Source organism: Triturus cristatus, chromosome 8 (genome assembly GCF_964204655.1).
Source record: "Triturus cristatus chromosome 8, aTriCri1.1, whole genome shotgun sequence".
NCBI lineage: Eukaryota > Metazoa > Chordata > Amphibia > Caudata > Salamandridae > Triturus > Triturus cristatus.
Window position 1 is genome coordinate 1,088,395,831 of NC_140591.1, and position 15,614 is coordinate 1,088,411,444.

The window sequence follows — 15,614 nt, forward strand, 5'->3', positions numbered from 1 at the left end:
TCGACAGGTCACGGGTCACCGTTTTTCATCAGAAAATTGATTTTTTGGACTGTAGAAAAATGTATTCAAAATGTCATTTGGATTGTGTCTCATGTTGAATAACTACTTTTTAAAGCCCCAATTTGACCAAAATTGCCATTTTTACAGACTTTTTCTCCTACTCAAAAGCATCTATTTCGACCAATTTCAGGCATTTAAATGACTCTAAACACACTTATATTAGTTCCAAAAGTGATAATTCACATGCAATAGTCATTTACAGTTAAAAAATTAAAGTAAAAAAAATTACTATTTCTGACCATCTGGGGAAAGTACGACAGGTCACGGGTCATCGTTTTTCATCACAAAATTGTTTTTTTGGAGTGTAGAAAAATTAATTCAAAATGTCATTTGGATTGAGACTCATGTTGAAATACTACTTTTTAAAGCCTCTATGTGACCAAAATTGCCATTTTTACAGACTTTTTCTCCTACTCAGAAGCTTCTATTTTGACCAATTACAGGCATTTAAATGACTCTAAACACACTTATTTTTGTCCAAGAGTTCTAATTCACATGCAATAGTCATCTACAGTAAAAAAATTAAACGTAAAAAAATTACAATTTCTGACCATCTGGAGAAAGTTCGACAGGTCACGGGTCACCGTTTTTCATCAGAAAATTGATTTTTTGGACTGTAGAAAAATGTATTCAAAACGTCATTTGGATTGAGACTCATGTTGAATTACTACTCTTTAAAGCCTCAATGGGACCAAAACTGCCATTTTTACAGACTTTTTCTCCTACTCAGAAACATCTATTTCTACCAATTTCAGGCATTAAAAGGACTCTAAACACACTTATTTTAGTTCCAAAAGTGATAATTCACATGCAATAGTCATTAACAGTCAAAAAACTTAAAGCTAAAAAAATGACAATTTCTGACCATCTGCAGAAAGTTCGACAGGTCACGGGTCATCGTTTTTCATCAGAAAATTGTTTTTTTGGACTGTAGAAAATTTCATTCAAAATGTCATTTGAATTGAGACTCATGTTGAATTACTACTTTTTAAAGCCTCTATGTGACCAAAATTGCCATTTTTACAGACTTTTTCTCGTACTCAGAAGCTTCTATTTTGACCAATTTCAGGCATTAAAATGACTATAAACACAATTATTTTAGTTCCAAGAGTTCTAATTCACATGCAATAGTCATTTACAGTAAAAAAATTAAACATAAAAAAATTACAATTTCTGACCATCTGGAGAAAGTTCGACAGGTCACGGGTCACCGTTTTTCATCAGAAAATGGATTTTTTGGACTGTAGAAAAATGTATTCAAAATGTCATTTGGATTGTGTCTCATGTTGAATAACTACTTTTTAAAGCCCCAATTTGACCAAAATTGCCATTTTTACAGACTTTTTCTCCTACTCAAAAGCATCTATTTCGACCAATTTCAGGCATTTAAATGACTCTAAACACACTTATTTTAGTTCCAAAAGTGATAATTAACATGCAATAGTCATTTACAGTCAAACACTTACACAACAAATAAATTACCAATTCTGACCATCTAGAGAATGTTCGACAGGTCACGGGTCATCATTTTTAATCCGAAAATAGTTTTTTTGGACTGTAGAAAAATGTATTCAAAATGTCATTTGGATTGAGACTCATGTTGAATAACTACTGTTTAACACCTCAATGTGACCAAAATTGCCATTTTTACAGACTTTTTCTCCTACTCAGCTTTTATTTCTACCAATTTCAGGCATTAAAATGACTCTAAACACACTTATTTTAGTTCCAAAAGTGATAATTAACATGCAATAGTCATTTACAGTAAAAAAATTAAACATAAAAAAATTACAATTTCTGACCATCTGGAGAAAGTTCGACAGGTCACGGTTCACCGTTTTTCATCAGAAAATGGATTTTTTGGACTGTAGAAAAATGTATTCAAAATGTCATTTGGATTGTGCCTCATGTTGAATAACTATTTTTTAAAGCCTCAATGTGACCAAAACTGCCATTTTTACAGACTTTTTCTCCTACTCAGAAGCTTCTATTTCGACCAATTTCAGGCATTAAAATGACTCTAAACACACGTATTTTTGTTGCAAAAGTGATAATTAACATGCAATAGTCATTTACAGTCAAAAAATTAAACATACAAAAATTACAATTTCTGACCATCTGGAGAAAGTTCGACAGGTCACCGTTTTTCATCAGAAAATGGATTTTTTTGGACTGTAGACAAATGTATACAAAACGTCATTTGGATTGAGACTCATGTTGAATTACTACTTTTTAAAGCCTTAATGTGACCAAAATTGCCATTTTTACAGACTTTTTCTCCTACTCAGAAGCTTCTATTTCGACCAATTTCAGGCATTAAAATGACTCTAAACACGCTTATTTTAGTTCCAAGAGTTCTAATTCACATGCAATAGTCATTTACAGTCAAAAAATTAAACATAAAAAAATTACAATTTCTGACCATCTGGAGAAAGTTCGACAGGTCACGGGTCACCGTTTTTCATCAGAAAATTGATTTTTTGGACTGTAGAAAAATGTATTCAAAATGTCATTTGGATTGTGTCTCATGTTGAATAACTACTTTTTAAAGCCCCAATTTGACCAAAATTGCCATTTTTACAGACTTTTTCTCCTACTCAAAAGCATCTATTTCGACCAATTTCAGGCATTTAAATGACTCTAAACACACTTATATTAGTTCCAAAAGTGATAATTCACATGCAATAGTCATTTACAGTTAAAAAATTAAAGTAAAAAAAATTACTATTTCTGACCATCTGGGGAAAGTACGACAGGTCACGGGTCATCGTTTTTCATCACAAAATTGTTTTTTTGGAGTGTAGAAAAATTAATTCAAAATGTCATTTGGATTGAGACTCATGTTGAAATACTACTTTTTAAAGCCTCTATGTGACCAAAATTGCCATTTTTACAGACTTTTTCTCCTACTCAGAAGCTTCTATTTTGACCAATTACAGGCATTTAAATGACTCTAAACACACTTATTTTTGTCCAAGAGTTCTAATTCACATGCAATAGTCATCTACAGTAAAAAAATTAAACGTAAAAAAATTACAATTTCTGACCATCTGGAGAAAGTTCGACAGGTCACGGGTCACCGTTTTTCATCAGAAAATTGATTTTTTGGACTGTAGAAAAATGTATTCAAAACGTCATTTGGATTGAGACTCATGTTGAATTACTACTCTTTAAAGCCTCAATGGGACCAAAACTGCCATTTTTACAGACTTTTTCTCCTACTCAGAAACATCTATTTCTACCAATTTCAGGCATTAAAAGGACTCTAAACACACTTATTTTAGTTCCAAAAGTGATAATTCACATGCAATAGTCATTAACAGTCAAAAAACTTAAAGCTAAAAAAATGACAATTTCTGACCATCTGCAGAAAGTTCGACAGGTCACGGGTCATCGTTTTTCATCAGAAAATTGTTTTTTTGGACTGTAGAAAATTTCATTCAAAATGTCATTTGAATTGAGACTCATGTTGAATTACTACTTTTTAAAGCCTCTATGTGACCAAAATTGCCATTTTTACAGACTTTTTCTCGTACTCAGAAGCTTCTATTTTGACCAATTTCAGGCATTAAAATGACTATAAACACAATTATTTTAGTTCCAAGAGTTCTAATTCACATGCAATAGTCATTTACAGTAAAAAAATTAAACATAAAAAAATTACAATTTCTGACCATCTGGAGAAAGTTCGACAGGTCACGGGTCACCGTTTTTCATCAGAAAATGGATTTTTTGGACTGTAGAAAAATGTATTCAAAATGTCATTTGGATTGTGTCTCATGTTGAATAACTACTTTTTAAAGCCCCAATTTGACCAAAATTGCCATTTTTACAGACTTTTTCTCCTACTCAAAAGCATCTATTTCGACCAATTTCAGGCATTTAAATGACTCTAAACACACTTATTTTAGTTCCAAAAGTGATAATTAACATGCAATAGTCATTTACAGTCAAAAACTTACACAACAAAAAAATTACCAATTCTGACCATCTAGAGAATGTTCGACAGGTCACGGGTCATCATTTTTAATCCGAAAATAGTTTTTTTGGACTGTAGAAAAATGTATTCAAAATGTCATTTGGATTGAGACTCATGTTGAATAACTACTGTTTAACGCCTCAATGTGACCAAAATTGCCATTTTTACAGACTTTTTCTCCTACTCAGCTTTTATTTCTACCAATTTCAGGCATTAAAATGACTCTAAACACACTTATTTTAGTTCCAAAAGTGATAATTAACATGCAATAGTCATTTACAGTCAAAAAATTTAAACATACAAAAATTACAATTTCAGACCATCTGGAGAAAGTTCGACAAGTCACAGTTTTTCATCAGAAAATGGATTTTTTTGGACTGTAGACAAATGTATACAAAACGTCATTTGGATTGAGACTCATGTTGAATTACTACTTTTTAAGGCCTCAATGGGACCAAAACTGCCATTTTTACAGACTTTTTCTCCTACTCAGAAGCTTCTATTTCGACCAATTTCAGGCATTAAAATGACTCTAAACACACGTATTTTAGTTCCAAAAGTGATAATTAACATGCAATAGTCATTTACAGTCCAAAAATTTAACATACAAAAATTACAATTTCAGACCATCTGGAGAAAGTTCGACAAGTCACCGTTTTTCATCAGAAAATGGATTTTTTTGGACTGTAGACAAATGTATACAAAACGTCATTTGGATTGAGACTCATGTTGAATTACTACTTTTTAAGGCCTCAATGGGACCAAAACTGCCATTTTTACAGACTTTTTCTCCTACTCAGAAGCTTCTATTTCGACCAATTTCAGGCATTAAAATGACTCTAAACACACGTATTTTTGTTGCAAAAGTGATAATTAACATGCAATAGTCATTTACAGTCAAAAAATTAAACATACAAAAATTACAATTTCTGACCATCTGGAGAAAGTTCGACAGGTCACCGTTTTTCATCAGAAAATGGATTTTTTTGGACTGTAGACAAATGTATACAAAACGTCATTTGGATTGAGACTCATGTTGAATTACTACTTTTTAAAGCCTCAATGGGACCAAAACTGCCATTTTTACAGACTTTTTCTCCTACTCAAAAGCTTCTATTTCGACCAATTTCAGGCATTTAAATGACTCTAAACGCACTTAGTTTAGTTACAAAAGTGATAATTCACATGCAATAGTCATTTATAGTCAAAAACTTACACAATAAAAAATTACCAATTCTGACCATCTGGAGAATGTTCGACAGGTCACGGGTCATCATTTTTCATCCGAAAATTGTTTTTTTCGACTGTAGAAAAATGTATTCAAAATGTCATTTGGATTGTGTCTCATGTTGAATAACTACTTTTTAAAGCCCCAATTTGACCAAAATTGCCATTTTTACAGACTTTTTCTCCTACTCAAAAGCATCTATTTCGACCAATTTCAGGCATTTAAATGACTCTAAGCACACTTATATTAGTTCCAAAAGTGATAATTCACATGCAATAGTCATTTACAGTTAAAAAATTAAAGTAAAAAAAATTACTATTTCTGACCATCTGGGGAAAGTACGACAGGTCACGGGTCATCGTTTTTCATCACAAAATTGTTTTTTTGGAGTGTAGAAAAATTAATTCAAAATGTCATTTGGATTGAGACTCATGTTGAAATACTACTTTTTAAAGCCTCTATGTGACCAAAATTGCCATTTTTACAGACTTTTTCTCCTACTCAGAAGCTTCTATTTTGACCAATTACAGGCATTTAAATGACTCTAAACACACTTATTTTTGTCCAAGAGTTCTAATTCACATGCAATAGTCATCTACAGTAAAAAAATTAAACGTAAAAAAATTACAATTTCTGACCATCTGGAGAAAGTTCGACAGGTCACGGGTCACCGTTTTTCATCAGAAAATTGATTTTTTGGACTGTAGAAAAATGTATTCAAAACGTCATTTGGATTGAGACTCATGTTGAATTACTACTCTTTAAAGCCTCAATGGGACCAAAACTGCCATTTTTACAGACTTTTTCTCCTACTCAGAAACATCTATTTCTACCAATTTCAGGCATTAAAAGGACTCTAAACACACTTATTTTAGTTCCAAAAGTGATAATTCACATGCAATAGTCATTAACAGTCAAAAAACTTAAAGCTAAAAAAATGACAATTTCTGACCATCTGCAGAAAGTTCGACAGGTCACGGGTCATCGTTTTTCATCAGAAAATTGTTTTTTTGGACTGTAGAAAATTTCATTCAAAATGTCATTTGAATTGAGACTCATGTTGAATTACTACTTTTTAAAGCCTCTATGTGACCAAAATTGCCATTTTTACAGACTTTTTCTCGTACTCAGAAGCTTCTATTTTGACCAATTTCAGGCATTAAAATGACTATAAACACAATTATTTTAGTTCCAAGAGTTCTAATTCACATGCAATAGTCATTTACAGTAAAAAAATTAAACATAAAAAAATTACAATTTCTGACCATCTGGAGAAAGTTCGACAGGTCACGGGTCACCGTTTTTCATCAGAAAATGGATTTTTTGGACTGTAGAAAAATGTATTCAAAATGTCATTTGGATTGTGTCTCATGTTGAATAACTACTTTTTAAAGCCCCAATTTGACCAAAATTGCCATTTTTACAGACTTTTTCTCCTACTCAAAAGCATCTATTTCGACCAATTTCAGGCATTTAAATGACTCTAAACACACTTATTTTAGTTCCAAAAGTGATAATTAACATGCAATAGTCATTTACAGTCAAACACTTACACAACAAATAAATTACCAATTCTGACCATCTAGAGAATGTTCGACAGGTCACGGGTCATCATTTTTAATCCGAAAATAGTTTTTTTGGACTGTAGAAAAATGTATTCAAAATGTCATTTGGATTGAGACTCATGTTGAATAACTACTGTTTAACACCTCAATGTGACCAAAATTGCCATTTTTACAGACTTTTTCTCCTACTCAGCTTTTATTTCTACCAATTTCAGGCATTAAAATGACTCTAAACACACTTATTTTAGTTCCAAAAGTGATAATTAACATGCAATAGTCATTTACAGTAAAAAAATTAAACATAAAAAAATTACAATTTCTGACCATCTGGAGAAAGTTCGACAGGTCACGGTTCACCGTTTTTCATCAGAAAATGGATTTTTTGGACTGTAGAAAAATGTATTCAAAATGTCATTTGGATTGTGCCTCATGTTGAATAACTATTTTTTAAAGCCTCAATGTGACCAAAATTGCCATTTTTACAGAGTTTTTCTCCTACTCAGAAGCTTCTATTTCGACCAATTTCAGGCATTAAAATGACTCTAAACACACGTATTTTAGTTCCAAAAGTGATAATTAACATGCAATAGTCATTTACAGTCAAAAAATTTAACATACAAAAATTACAATTTCAGACCATCTGGAGAAAGTTCGACAAGTCACCGTTTTTCATCAGAAAATGGATTTTTTTGGACTGTAGACAAATGTATACAAAACATCATTTGGATTGAGACTCATGTTGAATTACTACTTTTTAAGGCCTCAATGGGACCAAAACTGCCATTTTTACAGACTTTTTCTCCTACTCAGAAGCTTCTATTTCGACCAATTTCAGGCATTAAAATGACTCTAAACACACGTATTTTTGTTGCAAAAGTGATAATTAACATGCAATAGTCATTTACAGTCAAAAAATTAAACATACAAAAATTACAATTTCTGACCATCTGGAGAAAGTTCGACAGGTCACCGTTTTTCATCAGAAAATGGATTTTTTTGGACTGTAGACAAATGTATACAAAACGTCATTTGGATTGAGACTCATGTTGAATTACTACTTTTTAAAGCCTTAATGTGACCAAAATTGCCATTTTTACAGACTTTTTCTCCTACTCAGAAGCTTCTATTTCGACCAATTTCAGGCATTAAAATGACTCTAAACACGCTTATTTTAGTTCCAAGAGTTCTAATTCACATGCAATAGTCATTTACAGTCAAAAAATTAAACATAAAAAAATTACAATTTCTGACCATCTGGAGAAAGTTCGACAGGTCACGGGTCACCGTTTTTCATCAGAAAATTGATTTTTTGGACTGTAGAAAAATGTATTCAAAATGTCATTTGGATTGTGTCTCATGTTGAATAACTACTTTTTAAAGCCCCAATTTGACCAAAATTGCCATTTTTACAGACTTTTTCTCCTACTCAAAAGCATCTATTTCGACCAATTTCAGGCATTTAAATGACTCTAAACACACTTATATTAGTTCCAAAAGTGATAATTCACATGCAATAATCATTTACAGTTAAAAAATTAAAGTAAAACAAATTACTATTTCTGACCATCTGGGGAAAGTACGACAGGTCACGGGTCATCGTTTTTCATCACAAAATTGTTTTTTTGGAGTGTAGAAAAATTAATTCAAAATGTCATTTGGATTGAGACTCATGTTGAAATACTACTTTTTAAAGCCTCTATGTGACCAAAATTGCCATTTTTACAGACTTTTTCTCCTACTCAGAAGCTTCTATTTTGACCAATTACAGGCATTTAAATGACTCTAAACACACTTATTTTTGTCCAAGAGTTCTAATTCACATGCAATAGTCATCTACAGTAAAAAAATTAAACGTAAAAAAATTACAATTTCTGACCATCTGGAGAAAGTTCGACAGGTCACGGGTCACCGTTTTTCATCAGAAAATTGATTTTTTGGACTGTAGAAAAATGTATTCAAAACGTCATTTGGATTGAGACTCATGTTGAATTACTACTCTTTAAAGCCTCAATGGGACCAAAACTGCCATTTTTACAGACTTTTTCTCCTACTCAGAAACATCTATTTCTACCAATTTCAGGCATTAAAAGGACTCTAAACACACTTATTTTAGTTCCAAAAGTGATAATTCACATGCAATAGTCATTAACAGTCAAAAAACTTAAAGCTAAAAAAATGACAATTTCTGACCATCTGCAGAAAGTTCGACAGGTCACGGGTCATCGTTTTTCATCAGAAAATTGTTTTTTTGGACTGTAGAAAATTTCATTCAAAATGTCATTTGAATTGAGACTCATGTTGAATTACTACTTTTTAAAGCCTCTATGTGACCAAAATTGCCATTTTTACAGACTTTTTCTCGTACTCAGAAGCTTCTATTTTGACCAATTTCAGGCATTAAAATGACTATAAACACAATTATTTTAGTTCCAAGAGTTCTAATTCACATGCAATAGTCATTTACAGTAAAAAAATTAAACATAAAAAAATTACAATTTCTGACCATCTGGAGAAAGTTCGACAGGTCACGGGTCACCGTTTTTCATCAGAAAATGGATTTTTTGGACTGTAGAAAAATGTATTCAAAATGTCATTTGGATTGTGTCTCATGTTGAATAACTACTTTTTAAAGCCCCAATTTGACCAAAATTGCCATTTTTACAGACTTTTTCTCCTACTCAAAAGCATCTATTTCGACCAATTTCAGGCATTTAAATGACTCTAAACACACTTATTTTAGTTCCAAAAGTGATAATTAACATGCAATAGTCATTTACAGTCAAAAACTTACACAACAAAAAAATTACCAATTCTGACCATCTAGAGAATGTTCGACAGGTCACGGGTCATCATTTTTAATCCGAAAATAGTTTTTTTGGACTGTAGAAAAATGTATTCAAAATGTCATTTGGATTGAGACTCATGTTGAATAACTACTGTTTAACGCCTCAATGTGACCAAAATTGCCATTTTTACAGACTTTTTCTCCTACTCAGCTTTTATTTCTACCAATTTCAGGCATTAAAATGACTCTAAACACACTTATTTTAGTTCCAAAAGTGATAATTAACATGCAATAGTCATTTACAGTCAAAAAATTTAAACATACAAAAATTACAATTTCAGACCATCTGGAGAAAGTTCGACAAGTCACCGTTTTTCATCAGAAAATGGATTTTTTTGGACTGTAGACAAATGTATACAAAACGTCATTTGGATTGAGACTCATGTTGAATTACTACTTTTTAAGGCCTCAATGGGACCAAAACTGCCATTTTTACAGACTTTTTCTCCTACTCAGAAGCTTCTATTTCGACCAATTTCAGGCATTAAAATGACTCTAAACACACGTATTTTAGTTCCAAAAGTGATAATTAACATGCAATAGTCATTTACAGTCCAAAAATTTAACATACAAAAATTACAATTTCAGACCATCTGGAGAAAGTTCGACAAGTCACCGTTTTTCATCAGAAAATGGATTTTTTTGGACTGTAGACAAATGTATACAAAACGTCATTTGGATTGAGACTCATGTTGAATTACTACTTTTTAAGGCCTCAATGGGACCAAAACTGCCATTTTTACAGACTTTTTCTCCTACTCAGAAGCTTCTATTTCGACCAATTTCAGGCATTAAAATGACTCTAAACACACGTATTTTTGTTGCAAAAGTGATAATTAACATGCAATAGTCATTTACAGTCAAAAAATTAAACATACAAAAATTACAATTTCTGACCATCTGGAGAAAGTTCGACAGGTCACCGTTTTTCATCAGAAAATGGATTTTTTTGGACTGTAGACAAATGTATACAAAACGTCATTTGGATTGAGACTCATGTTGAATTACTACTTTTTAAAGCCTCAATGGGACCAAAACTGCCATTTTTACAGACTTTTTCTCCTACTCAAAAGCTTCTATTTCGACCAATTTCAGGCATTTAAATGACTCTAAACGCACTTAGTTTAGTTACAAAAGTGATAATTCACATGCAATAGTCATTTATAGTCAAAAACTTACACAATAAAAAATTACCAATTCTGACCATCTGGAGAATGTTCGACAGGTCACGGGTCATCATTTTTCATCCGAAAATTGTTTTTTTCGACTGTAGAAAAATGTATTCAAAATGTCATTTGGATTTTGCCTCATGTTTAATAACTACTTTTTAAACCCTCAATGTGACCAAAATTGCCATTTTTACAGACTTTTTCTCCTACTCAGAAGCTTCTATTTCGACCAATTTCAGGCATTAAAATGACTCTAAACACACTTATTTTAGTTCCAAAAGTGATAATTAACATGCAATAGTCATTTACAGTCAAAAAATTACAGCTAAAAAAATGACAATTTCTGACCATCTGGAGAAAGTTTGACAGGTCACGGGTCATCGTTTTTCATCAGAAAATTGTTTTTTTGGACTGTAGAAAAATTCATTCAAAATGTCATTTGGATTGAGACTCATGTTGAATTACTACTTTTTAAAGCCTCTATGTGACCAAAATTGCCATTTTTACAGACTTTTTCTCGTACTCAGAAGCTTCTATTTTGACCAATTTCAGGCATTAAAATGACTATAAACACGCTTATTTTAGTTCCAAGAGTTCCAATTCACATGCAATAGTCATTTACAGTCAAAAAATTAAACATAAAAAAATTACAATTTCTGACCATCTGGAGAAAGTTCGACAGGTCACGGGTCACCGTTTTTCATCAGAAAATGGATTTTTTGGACTGTAGAAAAATGTATTCAAAATGTCATTTGGATTGTGTCTCATGTTGAATAACTACTTTTTAAAGCCCCAATTTGACCAAAATTGCCATTTTTACAGACTTTTTCTCCTACTCAAAAGCATCTATTTCGACCAATTTCAGGCATTTAAATGACTCTAAACACACTTATTTTAGTTCCAAAAGTGATAATTCACATGCAATAGTCATTTACAGTTAAAAAATTAAAGTAAAAAAAATTACAATTTCTGACCATCTGGAGAAAGTACGACAGGTCACGGGTCATCGTTTTTCATCACAAAATTGTTTTTTTGGAGTGTAGAAAAATTAATTCAAAATGTCATTTGGATTGAGACTCATGTTGAAATAGAACTTTTTAAAGCCTCTATGTGACCAAAATTGCCATTTTTACAGACTTTTTCTCCTACTCAGAAGCTTCTATTTTGACCAATTTCAGGCATTAAAATGACTATAAACACGCTTATTTTAGTTCCAAGAGTTCTAATTCACATGCAATAGTCATCTACAGTCAAAAAATTAAACATAAAAAAATTACAATTTCTGACCATCTGGAGAAAGTTCGACAGGTCACGGGTCACCGTTTTTCATCAGAAAATTGAATTTTTGGACTATAGAAGAATGTATACAAAATGTCATTTGGATTGAGACTCATGTTGAATTACTACTTTTTAAAGCCTCAATGTGACCAAAACTGCCATTTTTACAGACTTTTTATCCTACTCAGAAGCTTCTATTTCGACTAATTTCAGGCATTAAAATGACTCTAAACACACTTATTTTAGTTCCAAAAGTGATAATTAACATGCAATAGTCATTTACAGTAAAAAAATTAAACGTAAAAAAATTACAATTTCTGACCATCTGGAGAAAGTTCGACAGGTCACGGGACACCGTTTTTCATCAGAAAATTGATTTTTTGGACTGTAGAAAAATGTATTCAAAATGTCATTTGAATTGAGACTCATGTTGAATTACTACTTTTTAAAGCCTCTATGTGACCAAAATTGCCATTTTTACAGACTTTTTCTCGTACTCAGAAGCTTCTATTTTGACCAATTTCAGGCATTAAAATGACTATAAACACACTTATTTTAGTTCCAAGAGTTCTAATTCACATGCAATAGTCATTTACAGTCAAAAAATTAAACATAAAAAATTACAATTTCTGACCATCTGGAGAAAGTTCGACAGGTCACGGGTCACCGTTTTTCATCAGAAAATGGATTTTTTGGACTGTAGAAAAATGTATTGAAAATGTCATTTGGATTGTGTCTCATGTTGAATAACTACTTTTTAAAGCCCCAATTTGACCAAAATTGCCATTTTTACAGACTTTTTCTCCTACTCAAAAGCATCTATTTTGACCAATTGCAGGCATTTAAATGACTCTAAACACACTTATTTTAGTTCCAAAAGTGATAATTAACATGCAATAGTCATTTACAGTCAAAAACTTACACAACAAAAAAATTTACCAATTCTGACCATCTAGAGAATGTTCGACAGGTCACGGGTCATCATTTTTCATCCGAAAATAGTTTTTTTGGACTGTAGAAAAATGTATTCAAAATGTCATTTGGATTGAGACTCATGTTGAATAACTACTTTTTAACGCCTCAATGTGACCAAAATAGCCATTTTTACAGACTCTTTCTCCTACTCAGAAGCTTCTATTTCTACCAATTTCAGGCATTAAAATGACTCTAAACACACGTATTTTAGTTCCAAAAGTGATAATTAACATGCAATAGTCATTTACAGTCAAAAAATTAAACATACAAAAATTACAATTTCTGACCATCTGGAGAAAGTTCGACAGGTCACCGTTTTTCATCAGAAAATGGATTTTTTTTGGACTGTAGACAAATGTATACAAAACGTCATTTGGATTGAGACTCATGTTGAATTACTACTTTTTAAAGCCTCAATGGGACCAAAACTGCCATTTTTACAGACTTTTTCTCCTACTCAAAAGCTTCTATTTCGACCAATTTCAGGCATTTAAATGACTCTAAACGCACTTATTTTAGTTACAAAAGTGATAATTCACATGCAATAGTCATTTACAGTCAAAAACGTACACAATAAAAAATTACCAATTCTGACCATCTGGAGAATGTTCGACAGGTCACGGGTCATCATTTTTCATCCGAAAATAGTTTTTTTCGACTGTAGAAAAATGTATTCAAAATGTCATTTGGATTTTGCCTCATGTTTAATAACTACTTTTTAAACCCTCAATGTGACCAAAATTGCCATTTTTACAGACTTTTTCTCCTACTCAGAAGCTTCTATTTCGACCAATTTCAGGCATTAAAATGACTCTAAACACACTTATTTTAGTTCCAAAAGTGATAATTCAAATGCAATAGTCATTTACAGTCAAAAAATTACAGCTAAAAAAATGACAATTTCTGACCATCTGGAGAAAGTTCGACAGGTCACGGGTCATCGTTTTTCATCAGAAAATTGTTTTTTTGGACTGGTGAAAAATTCATTCAAAATGTCATTTGGATTGAGGCTCATGTTGAATTACTTTTTTTTAAAGCCTCTATGTGACCAAAATTGCCATTTTTACAGACATTTTCTCGTACTCAGAAGCTTCTATTTTGACCAATTTCAGGCATTATAATGACTATAAACACACTTGTTTTAGTTCCAAGAGTTCTAATTCACATGCAATAGTCATTTACAGTCAAAAAACTTAAACATAAAAAAATTACAATTGCTGACCATCTGGAGAAAGTTCGACAGGTCACGGGTCACCGTTTTTCATCAGAAAATGGATTTTTTGGACTGTAGAAAAATGTATTCAAAATGTCATTTGGATTGTGTCTCATGTTGAATAACTACTTTTTAAAGCCCCAATTTGACCAAAATTGCCATTTTTACAGACTTTTTCTCCTACTCAAAAGCATCTATTTCGACCAATTTCAGGCATTTAAATGACTCTAAACACACTTATTTTAGTTCCAAAAGTGATAATTAACATGCAATAGTCATTTACAGCCAAAAAATTAAAGATAAAAAAACGTTCAATTTCTGACCATCTGGAGAAAGTTCGACAGGTCACGGGTCACCATTTTTCATCAGAAAATGGATTTTTTGGACTGTAGAAAAATGTATTCAAAATTTCATTTGGATTGAGACTCATGTTGAATTACTACTTTTTAAAGCCTCAATGTGACCAAAACTGCCATTTTTACAGACTTTTTCTCATACTCGGAAGCTTCTATTTCGACCAATTACAGGCATTTAAATGACTCTAAACACACTTATTTTTGTTCCAAGAGTTCTAATTCACATGCAATAGTCATTTACAGTCAAAAAATTAAACATAAAAAAATTACAATTTCTGACCATCTGGAGAAAGTTTGACAGGTCACGGGTCACCATTTTTCATCAGAAAATGGATTTTTTGGACTGTAGAAAAATGTATTCAAAATGTCATTTGGATTGTGTCTCATGTTGAATAATTACTTTTTAAAGCCCCAATTTGACCAAAATTGCCATTTTTACAGACTTTTTCTCCTACTCAAAAGCTTCTATTTCGACCAATTTCAGGCATTTAAATGACTCTAAACGCACTTATTTTAGTTACAAAAGTGATAATTCACATGCACTAGTCATTTACAGTCAAAAACTTACACAATAAAAAATTACCAATTCTGACCATCTGGAGAATGTTCGACAGGTCACGGGTCATCATTTTTCATCTGAAAATTGTTTTTTTGGACTGTAGAAAAATGTATTTAAAATTTCATTTGGATTGAGACTCATGTTGAATAACTACTTTTTAATACCTCAATGTGTCTAAAATTGCCATTTTTACAGACTTTTTCTCCTACTCAGAAGCTTCTATTTCGACCAATTTCAGGCATTAAAATGACTCTAAACACACTTATTTTAGTTCCAAAAGTGATAATTCACATGCAATAGTCATTTACAGTTAAAAAATTAAAGTAAAAAAAATTACAATTTCTGACCATCTGGAGAAAGTACGACAGGTCACGGGTCATCGTTTTT